We start from the raw sequence: 10,281 nt of genomic DNA on the forward strand, positions 1-10,281 counted from the left end.
GTTATTGCATCTATTGCCCCTCCTCTAATGTATCCAATAACCTGAACAATACATTTTCCTGATCTGGACCGATATTCCTATCATCTTGGTCACCCATAATGCTCTCTTGTTCAAAGAATATCTCCTCTGTGTCTGTATGACTAGATTGAATGTCCCTCTGCACAGATGAACTACCTTGTTCATTTTGCAAGTTTGAACTCTTACTTTGTCTTGCTCTAGTATTGCAAAAATTATAAAGCCCTTGTTGCATGTTCAAACATAAATGCTAAAGATCTCCACAAGATGGTAGGACTTATAATTCTAATACCATTATAATGTGCACCCTGAAAATGGCTTTGATACTATTGAAGTGGGCACCCTAGAAATGCCCAAGAACTAAACCAATTACTAAAAGTAATTTAAATGTCTTTGCATAGGTTTCAATCCACACAACATGAGTAAGAAGAAATTTATGCAAATTGAAGTTTGAACTACTGCTGAAATAGATATTAGTTCTCACAATGATAAAATCAAGTACATAGCAATGTATTCCAAAGGCCAAACCCCAAGGGAATGACATCTAGAATGTTATAAGAGAGGATGAATGTCCTCTAATGCCAACAAAGATATGTGACTCACACATCCAAGCTCTTATCAAATGCAATTCACAATCATCCAATGCTCAACAATGAGACTCTCACCCCTATGTATCCTTTTCCTTCACCCTTCTAGAAGGAACTAAAACATTAATTAATTGCAAGTTCTAGAAGCTTCTCCCTTCTAATAATTAATGCACTCTCTAGAAACTCCTCCCTTGCACAATAATAATTAATTGTGCTTCTAGAAAATTAAATTACTAGAGGCTTCCACCTTTCCAATAATTAATACACACTCTAGAAGCTTCTCCCTTGTAATTAAATTAATTAAACATAAAGTCACCATTTAATTTTAATTTATTTAATGAATTTATAAGAAATTAATTTAATTTCCTCTTATGCTCCACTTAGACTTTGGAGAATGTGAAGGCTAAAAGATGGGGTCATTACAAATAATCAATTAATCATTCTTGCTAACATGAGAGATAAGTGCCATTTTGTCTTCTTCATCATTAGATTCATCTTTTACAACAATATATACCATTTCATCATCTTCATTACTATCTAAGTCTTTAGCTATAAAACAAGACTTCTTACCTTTGTCCTCATAGTCCATGAAATTTTAAAAATCCTTCTTACCTTTGTACTTGTTCTTCTTTTCATCTTTGTCTTCTCTGTTTGGACATATTGCAGTAATGTGTCCAAATTCTTCACAAGAGAAATAGATTAAATGAATCTTTCCTTTATACTTTCCTTTTCCTTTGGGATACCTTCTTAAAAGCAATGCTTCAATGGCTTCAAGATCACTATCAGAACTGACTTCCTCTTCACTTTCAGATTGATTACCTTTTGACATTTTTTTTATCTTGTTGAGTGACAACTTGGCTTTAAATGCAGACTCAAGATTCCTATAACTAGAAACATAATTATCATAGTTATCTAGCTCAAATGATGTTAATCTTCCAACTACTACATCCAATGATATGTCATTATTTGAATTGCATCTTATTTCTTGAATTGCTAATACTCTGATTGCATATATAGGAAGAAGTGTTCTAAGAAATTTACTTACCACTGTTTCATCTTCAATCTTTCCTCTTGAAGCTTTGATAGCACAAACAATGGCTTTGATTTGTTCACTATAGTTTGCAATGTTCACATCTTCTCTCATCTTTATTTGATCAAATTATCCTCTAATACTTTCATCTTTAGCTTTTCTTACATTATCATCTATTGGAATACTTTAGAATAACTTGGGAGGGGGGGTGGGTGTGAATTAGTTATCCAAGGTCTAGATGTATAAATAAAACTTTTCACAGCTTAGTGAACCCATAAAACATTTATCATCATGTCATCATCCATTCATCCATAAGATTATGCACTCACTTAAAACTTGTAGGTTACTGTCAAATCAATTTGCAAAAATGTAAACATGAAACATAATAGATTCAACACATTTGACACAATGATTTACGTAGAAATGCAATTTGGGAAAAACCAGCTACCCTTTTTCACTCTTTTGAAGTGATGCCAACCCTGTTAAAGGTAGGTCAACCTTGTTAAAGGTTACAATACACACTGTTCAATGTGACCTTATTAAAGGATTCCAATCATCCTATTAGGAGTGAGCCTTGTTAGAGGACTTTAGACCATTCACTTAGAATGTCACCTAGTTAAGGGATTCACAAATGAGAGTTAGGTCAACCTTAATCTAAAAGATTTTCTCTAGACTGATACAATTATTAGAGGTAACAATAAGGCTTGGTTTGATAACAACTTACAACTCCATTTTCAAATTACAAATCTCTATTATAGTCCTCCATTATGCTTGGCCTTCACACATTTCATCTTTGATTGCTTGGTCACCCTTCAAGCATTCATACCCTTAATCCCTCTTGCTTAACATGCCAATGCAGACTCTTCTCTTAGGTCACTTGATGAAGAAAAAAATTTGACTCCTTGTCTTCCTCAGATTCTCGCATATGACAACCCTTGCTTCTGACTAGCCATTCATATAAATAGGAAATTAAGATCTTTTGTCGCTCATTCTCCATCTTCTAATTTAGGGTTAGGATAGATTAGGTAGGATAAAATGAATCTACCTCATATTTTATATCTCTTCTAGAAAATTCTCCTTCAATCCTCTTTGAATTCACCTCAAAATAGTTTACCTTGAATTCTGTTCCACCAACTCATCAATCTTATCTTCCACCTAGTTCACACAATTTAAGAAAACAAATTTGTTGGTTCAGATCCATCGAATTCATGATCTTTCAAATAATGTAAACACTCAACATTAACTTTCTTCTTATGCTTGGCACATGGTGCATTGCTTGACATCCTCTATAAAATCACTTGGCATGAACTAAAGTTTACTGGTGCTCAACATCAACTAAACTTTACTCAGCATCCATTTTTTTACTTGGCATACACTAGAATAGAATTTTACTTAGCTCCAACTAATTTTTTACTTAGCTTACACTGACTTTTCTTGGCACCTACTATCTACTCGATCAAGCTTGGTAGACAAACTTTTTTTAACTTATTCTTCTATACTTTCTTAGTGTAACCAACCTTTGTAACCTTAAGTAGATTATCAATACATCATGTTATCACTGTCATAGCTAACTCTTGTACTCCTTTACATATCATAACTCAACCTTTCCTCTAGGTGGTATTGCTACATCATTTGATCAAATCCTCCCCATCAATCAAATTAGTGATTGTACCTAAATCTTGTAAGTAGTTGTCTTACTAGAAAATAGTAGGTTTGACATCAGTGACAAAAAAATGATTGAAACATATTGATCATACTTGTATCAATTTGTTCTCAAAAATCTCCTTCTTCAATATCATCTCCTCCATAGATGAATTTCAACTTGATCCACATTTCATAAGCAGTTTCATAGTCTTTAACCTCATCAAATTTAGCATAGTTGAGAGATGAAGCAATATTGATCTCTTCTTCTCTGTAATTTCTTCAATAGTCATAGTTCAAGCAGGTGTCGTGTAATTGGTGTCTAGATATTTTAGCCTTGAATCTCCAATAGTTGTCAAGTGCAGCCTCATGAGGTCCTACCATGCCTTGAAGTTATCTCTATTCATCTTTGGGATCTCCCTTCAGTAAGACATCTTGATCTTTAGCTTAAGTCCTTGAAATCTTTTCTACAAGCATCAAGAAGCTCTAATACCAATTTTTGGAAATATAAGAGCAACTAAGAGGGGAGGGGTGAATCACTTACTAAAAAACTAAATCCCAGATCCCTTAGATGTCAATACAAATCAAACTGTGATTAAACTATATTCTACTATAACCTGGCAAACACACATGCACTTGGTATACACTAGAAAATATTGTAACTTGACAGATACTAAAATAACTCAGTAAATACTTAACATGAAAACCTTAAGATATTATCTATGATTAATCTTAATTTAACTTAGTTCCAAACACTTAAAGGAAATTTCTTGAACACAATTAACACCGAGATTTAACGTAAAAATTGAGCTTGGGAAAAATCACCAATTGCAACTAGTTATTGATTTTCACTTTTTTGAAGTAAGCCCTGTTAGGAGCCAACCCTATTAAAAGGTTATAAAACACACTATTAGGTGTGACCATGTTAGAGGATTTAATCACCCTATTAGGAGTGGCCTTGTTAGAGGTCTTTAGACAATTCAATCTAGAAATGTCACCTTGTTAGAGGATTTACAAATAGTTGTTAAGATATTTTAGATCACTACTACAGTGGTTAGAAAGTAAAAATGAGATGACCTAATTTTTGATGCAATTGAATTGTTGATTATAAATCTCAATTCTATCTTGTATACTTGATCCCTTCTAATCGAATGTATCTTTGCAGCTCAACAAGGATATTCTGCTTATCCTTCCTATTTGCTTCCTCTAAGCATCTTCAAAACTTCTATTATGTTCCACATATTCAATTCTCAACTTGACCTTATATTTATACCCTGCACATTGTAAAGTTGACTTGAGTACAACTTAGAATACTTAATATTCATCTCCTCAGTTGAATAGAGCCAAAAAACAAATTAATTGAACTTAATATACCAAAACAAGAAAATCCTTCATTAGCCAACCTTGCTTGGTAGACACTAACACAACAATGATTTTCCTATACTAACCAAGTGAACTTAGTTAACACTACATATTCACAAAGTTCCTTTCATAACCAAGTGAGCTTGGTTAACACTAGTTCCATCCAACATTTCCTTCATTAACTGAGTGAGCTCAATTAACACTCAACTTTTGCAAACTTTCCTTTGATGACCAAGTGAGATTGGTAGACATTATCTTCTAAGCTAGGAAAACTCTAGAATGCTCAACAAATACAAGAAAATGTCTTCAATCCTTGAGTGAGCTCAGCATACACTAACTGGCAATAATATGACATTTTATGTAACATCAAAGACAATACACAATTAATCAATTATTTTCAACACCATCTTACCAAAATGTATGGTACCCTGCCACTGCATCTTCCTAGTACATAGGAAAAAATATCAAATACATAGCTCACTCCATCGAGCCAAGGAACCTCAACAAACAACAGAAGAACCCCCCCTCCCCAATGCAAACAAGGGTGTGGTGACAGGAAACTGAAAACATGGGCCAAATAAACTACATGTCAAGGAACCATGATCAAGATGTACCAAATAGTACATATGTGTGTACTAAGGTGATCAATCTTAGACATGTCATGAGGTTAATGTCACAAAATGGAAACTCACTGGACAAAGGAAGATGACAAACAAAGGAAAAAACATCAACCCCCCATGACACTTTAATCAGAGTAGTGCATGTACAATAAGGCAAAAAATCTAGTGAATCTTGATAATACAATAATCTGCATGAGTGTCCTTAGGTGACACTACTTGAATCATGAGGCAAAACAAGGAAAAACAATTGAAAGAAAAATATAGATGAAAAATGGCACTTTATCTCAATGCATTTGCAAAAATGCATACAAATGATGTCTAAATAGAGTAGAAGAGACATAAGGTTGATACAATAAATAGTACAACCCATGATGAATCATCTAAAGCAACAAAATTGATTCCTAGACCTGAAACAACCAAGATATCCACCAAAATGCAAAAGTGAAAAAGATTGAATAGAATGAGCTTGAAGCATAATTTGAAAAAACAACCAACATCACTAGAAATATCTCTGGAAGACCTTTCCAATGATATAAAGAATTCCCAAATTAGAGATTGGATGCTCAAGATATGTCTCCCAGAGTGCAAAATTGTACCCCTAACTTTGACAAAAGAAAAAATCATTAAAAATGCATCAATAATGAAAAATACTAGTACCACTTTGACGGGATTAGAACTAGGTTTTCAGCAATATCTTGTTTGTGGAAAAATGAAGTTTGTATGCCTGAGATATGAGCAAAAAACCAAAGGTAGGTCCAAACAGAGCTTGAAGGGCAAAGAGGAACACTAATGCAATGCTGACGTCAGCATGTGATGAGCATAAATTTGATGGTCAAATGACTATTGAGGAAAAAAATGACTGAAAAGTGACCCTACCAAAAAAAAAATATCTAGACACTAGAAACATGTGTTGGATCAAAGGGTCAGTGCTAGAAGAAAAATTTGGTGGCCACAATAAGCATGTATTTAAAAGGAAAATAATATGGTCTCCAAAAAACCATGGAAAAATCCACCCACATAAAATGTGAATTGAAAAATCATTTTTCATTGGTAAACTATCCAAAATAAGTCTACCAAGGTGAAAATGGGCTCAAATTGCTGAAACCAAGGTGGGAACTGAAAGTAAAAAAAATACATTCCAATAAATTGTGGTACAATAAACTCATGCACACAAAAAACATATTGATGTGGCTGGAACAAGTCCACACAAGGCCAATGTGGATGATGTTGATGGCTCGCAAGCCAAACCTATAACCTTAAATTTGGCATGTGTTCTAAAATTTGGTGTGATTGGTGAGATATGGTGTGATTGGTGGGACTCAAATAAATTGCAACCTCCAAAATAAACTCACCATAATAATTCAAAAGCCACCATCGATATTTCTAAAGCACCATTGGTGAGCCTATAAAATGTCATATTTATATCCATTTATTATAACACTTTACCCCATGGTTTCAATATATTTCCAAGCCATTTCCATACATTAACTTGATTTATGAAGCATTGACTATGATAAATGATTTATTGATTAGCATTTGCATGTGTAGCTAGTTGATGTTAGATTGTGATGATTTATTTTTTATAAATGGTTATTATTGAATAATAATTATCTTGAGGTGATTAACATATTTTTTGTGAGATATTTGAGTCATTCATGCAGCTGGAAAGAAGGAGAAACAAGTTGACACTTGTCATTATTCAGCAGTTGCAGGAAATGCAGAAAAAGTCAAAAGTTAGTTTCAATAAAATAGGCATATCTCATTCAATTATTAATAAAATTAAGAATGACCTATGGATTTGGAAATCTGAAAACAAGGCACACAAACTGTTTTGAGTTTTTGAGTTAGTTTGGAATAGTTAATGGGCACCACAGATCAAAAGTTGACTGAGTAAAAGGTGGCACATTTTTAGGCAGTAGAAAACCACTTTCAATAAAATGATCATAACTTCCACATTTCTTAATGAAATTTAGATTTTAAAAATGATTTAGACAGATAAAAAGGAGAAGAATAACCTAGTAAAATGGTTTGATTTAATTTCTCATAATAAAGGAGTATCATGTGTTTGAGTGGACAACTAAAAAGGTGGAACAGAAAATTAGCACACTTAGTCATTAGTTTTGTACTACGTATCTTACTTGTTTAAAGGAATGATGAGACACTTGTTAGATGGTTGTTAGAGAGTCAATAAGCATATATATTTTAAATTGTAATCAAGCATTTGATGTAGACATACATAGAGATATAGACAGATTAGATAATATACAGTTCCTGTAGCTATTACTATGCAGTTTTCTTGTAGTTTCTTGCAGCCATTACTATGTATTTAGATTTATTTCCAGCATTATAATTTTGCAATGATGGAATAACATAGAGATTTTTATAGTGCATATACTTTGTAGACTTGTTTCAAGTATACATCCTTGAGTTGACAATTTAAATGAACCTTCTCTATTAGAAAGATAACTGCTCATTTTGGATGTCTAATCCATGAGTTGTGTTTGTAAACCAAGTTATTGATATAATTGGAAAGCCAACAACTATATAAATATGTGTGTATGAAAAATATAATTAACTACCTTGTTCAAAGGAAAAAAACCATAGTCAATGGGCCAAAACCACTCTTAATCCCAAGGTTACCTTTTCCAAAGGAAGAAACTAAAACAACTTCTTAGAGGTCAAAAAAACACAAATCGTCAAAACAAGACATGGATCAATGGATGGAAAGGTCAATCAAAGTCCATTTTTGAGTGCATCCCTTCATGCACTACACCCAAAAAAAAGTATGGTGTTGATCTGGTGACGTGTCCTGGAGAACCAATGCAAGACCCCAATCAAAGATCACATAAAAATATCATGGAGGAACTCAAAAAAATGGACTTCACCATTAAAATCCATTGAAAGCACAGAGAATGGTAAAAAACCAACCATGCAAAATGTGTCCACTAAAACCGAAAAAATTCTCATCTCATGCAGATGGCCACCCTTTCATTAAAATGTGTCCCCTCCCTAAAGAAATCACGACCTTCAAAGTTTACATGTGCGCAATTAGAGGGTGCCCATGAAAAGGTTAAGTGTGTTGGGATATTGGAGTCCGTTGACTTGGCACTCAACATTGTAAGATAGGTACTAAGAGGACCGTGGGGGCTATAGAAAAAATAAATAAAATTGACCCCTCTTCTTAAAAACTAGGTGCTGTACTTTCTTTGCACCCCCAATCAAATTCACCCCCTCATAACATTGAGCCCAAAGATTCATGTGCAGGCACTTTTAATAAAGTGCTCCTATGTCATCCAAAAAAAATTCCGCCATTCATGCCTCTTTGTAAAAAAAAATTGCACATATTTTTTTGATAAAAAAAATTAAAAAATCACCTTTGTCTTGGGAAGTGTGCCCAAGTCAAAAAGCCTAGAAGGAAAAATATTTTGCCTCAAATTTCAATAGAATCCAAACTGGATGTATTTTTTTTTATGGAAATAGGGGTTTTCGAGTGCTCTGAGCTCAATGGTGAGGTAGATTTGGGCTCATAGTGCACCAAAAAATGGTGACCCCCCAGATCCAATATAAAATAACTCTAAAAAATGAAACCCTTTGAAAGAAAAAACACAGATCTAAAAACCAATGCCAAATCTCTCACAAACATAACAAGGGCATGAAGATTTGGAGCTCTAGTACCATGTTGAAGTTGTTGAAAGATCAACCCCACAAACCCCAAGAATCACCTGCATGTAAACACATGTCATAGAAAGAGAGAAGCAAAAGCTATGAAGGAATTCCCATATCCACATATGAGACATTCTTGATGAGAAAAAATGAGATTGCTATTATCAATATTGAATGAATGTTACAAAGAGAGATCGTCCTTATTAAGGAGATCAAAACTGTAATAGATAACTAACCTAGGTTGCATGATAAAAATTAATAAAATAAGTTATTATTATATGCCTAAAGTTTAGCTTAAGTAAACTAGAGATAATAAATGACTTAATAATTAAATCAATATGATTTAATTAATAAGAAAAAATTGTATTACTCTAACAAATATTTTTAAAATAGTGTATTATTCTATGTTTTATGAGTATGTATAATGCTTTGCCTCAGGTGTTGGAGCCCCCCTGTGCATCTAGTCAACCAAACATTGTATAGTGTGCTTCTACCACTTGTTGCACCATGCATTGCATGTTATTCATGTATCAATCTAGACTATTCAATAAATAAAAATTATTTAATTTTATAATATTTTGGTGATTAATTAATAACATGTCAAAACTCAAATAAACAAACTTGTGTCTCATCTCAAGAAAATAGCATTGTCATCAAATCATCTATGAGGGCCACATCCTTAGTATTGGATACATAACATCTTCTCCCATAATTTATACATGGATGGGATGTCAATCCATCCTCATTTGTATCAGTATCTACCCCATCACATATACACCAGAAGTTGGGACAAATATTCTCAATGGTTTGGGATGAGTCTAATGGTGCATGTGAGGATGATGGACGTGGCATACACGGGTATGATCATGATGGTGCATGTGATGATGATGGAATTAGCACTAGTTGTGATGACCCTAATACCACATCTAATGATGATGGAAGTGTTGTAGGTGATGATCTATCCTCTCATCTAACTAGCTATGTGCCATGTTGAATAATGACATCAACCAATGATACAACTGCATGAAGAGTTTGTAAATCTATAAACTCCTTTACAACTATTGGGACATCACACTATGGGACCTAGATCTATCTTTAATATAGCCTCTCCCTCTTACCCTAGAACTGGCGAATGCCAAAGTAATTTAGCTTCATGTTGAGGATGAACTCACAATATAGCTTCCTCAAAATGTATAAAAGGTGCCTTGTAATTATTACATGGTGGTAGGTCAATACCATATACCACTTATCTAAGAAATTTGATTTCATCCTATTGTGAATGCATTATGTATAGGAAAGTTTTTTATAGTTATTTTTCTAGGGAGTTTCTAGTAGCAGGATCAATGAAAAGAGAAGATATACG

Source organism: Cupressus sempervirens, chromosome 2 (genome assembly GCF_028749045.1).
Source record: "Cupressus sempervirens isolate cs-2001-9-10 chromosome 2, ASM2874904v1, whole genome shotgun sequence".
Taxonomy (NCBI): Eukaryota; Viridiplantae; Streptophyta; class Pinopsida; order Cupressales; family Cupressaceae; genus Cupressus; species Cupressus sempervirens.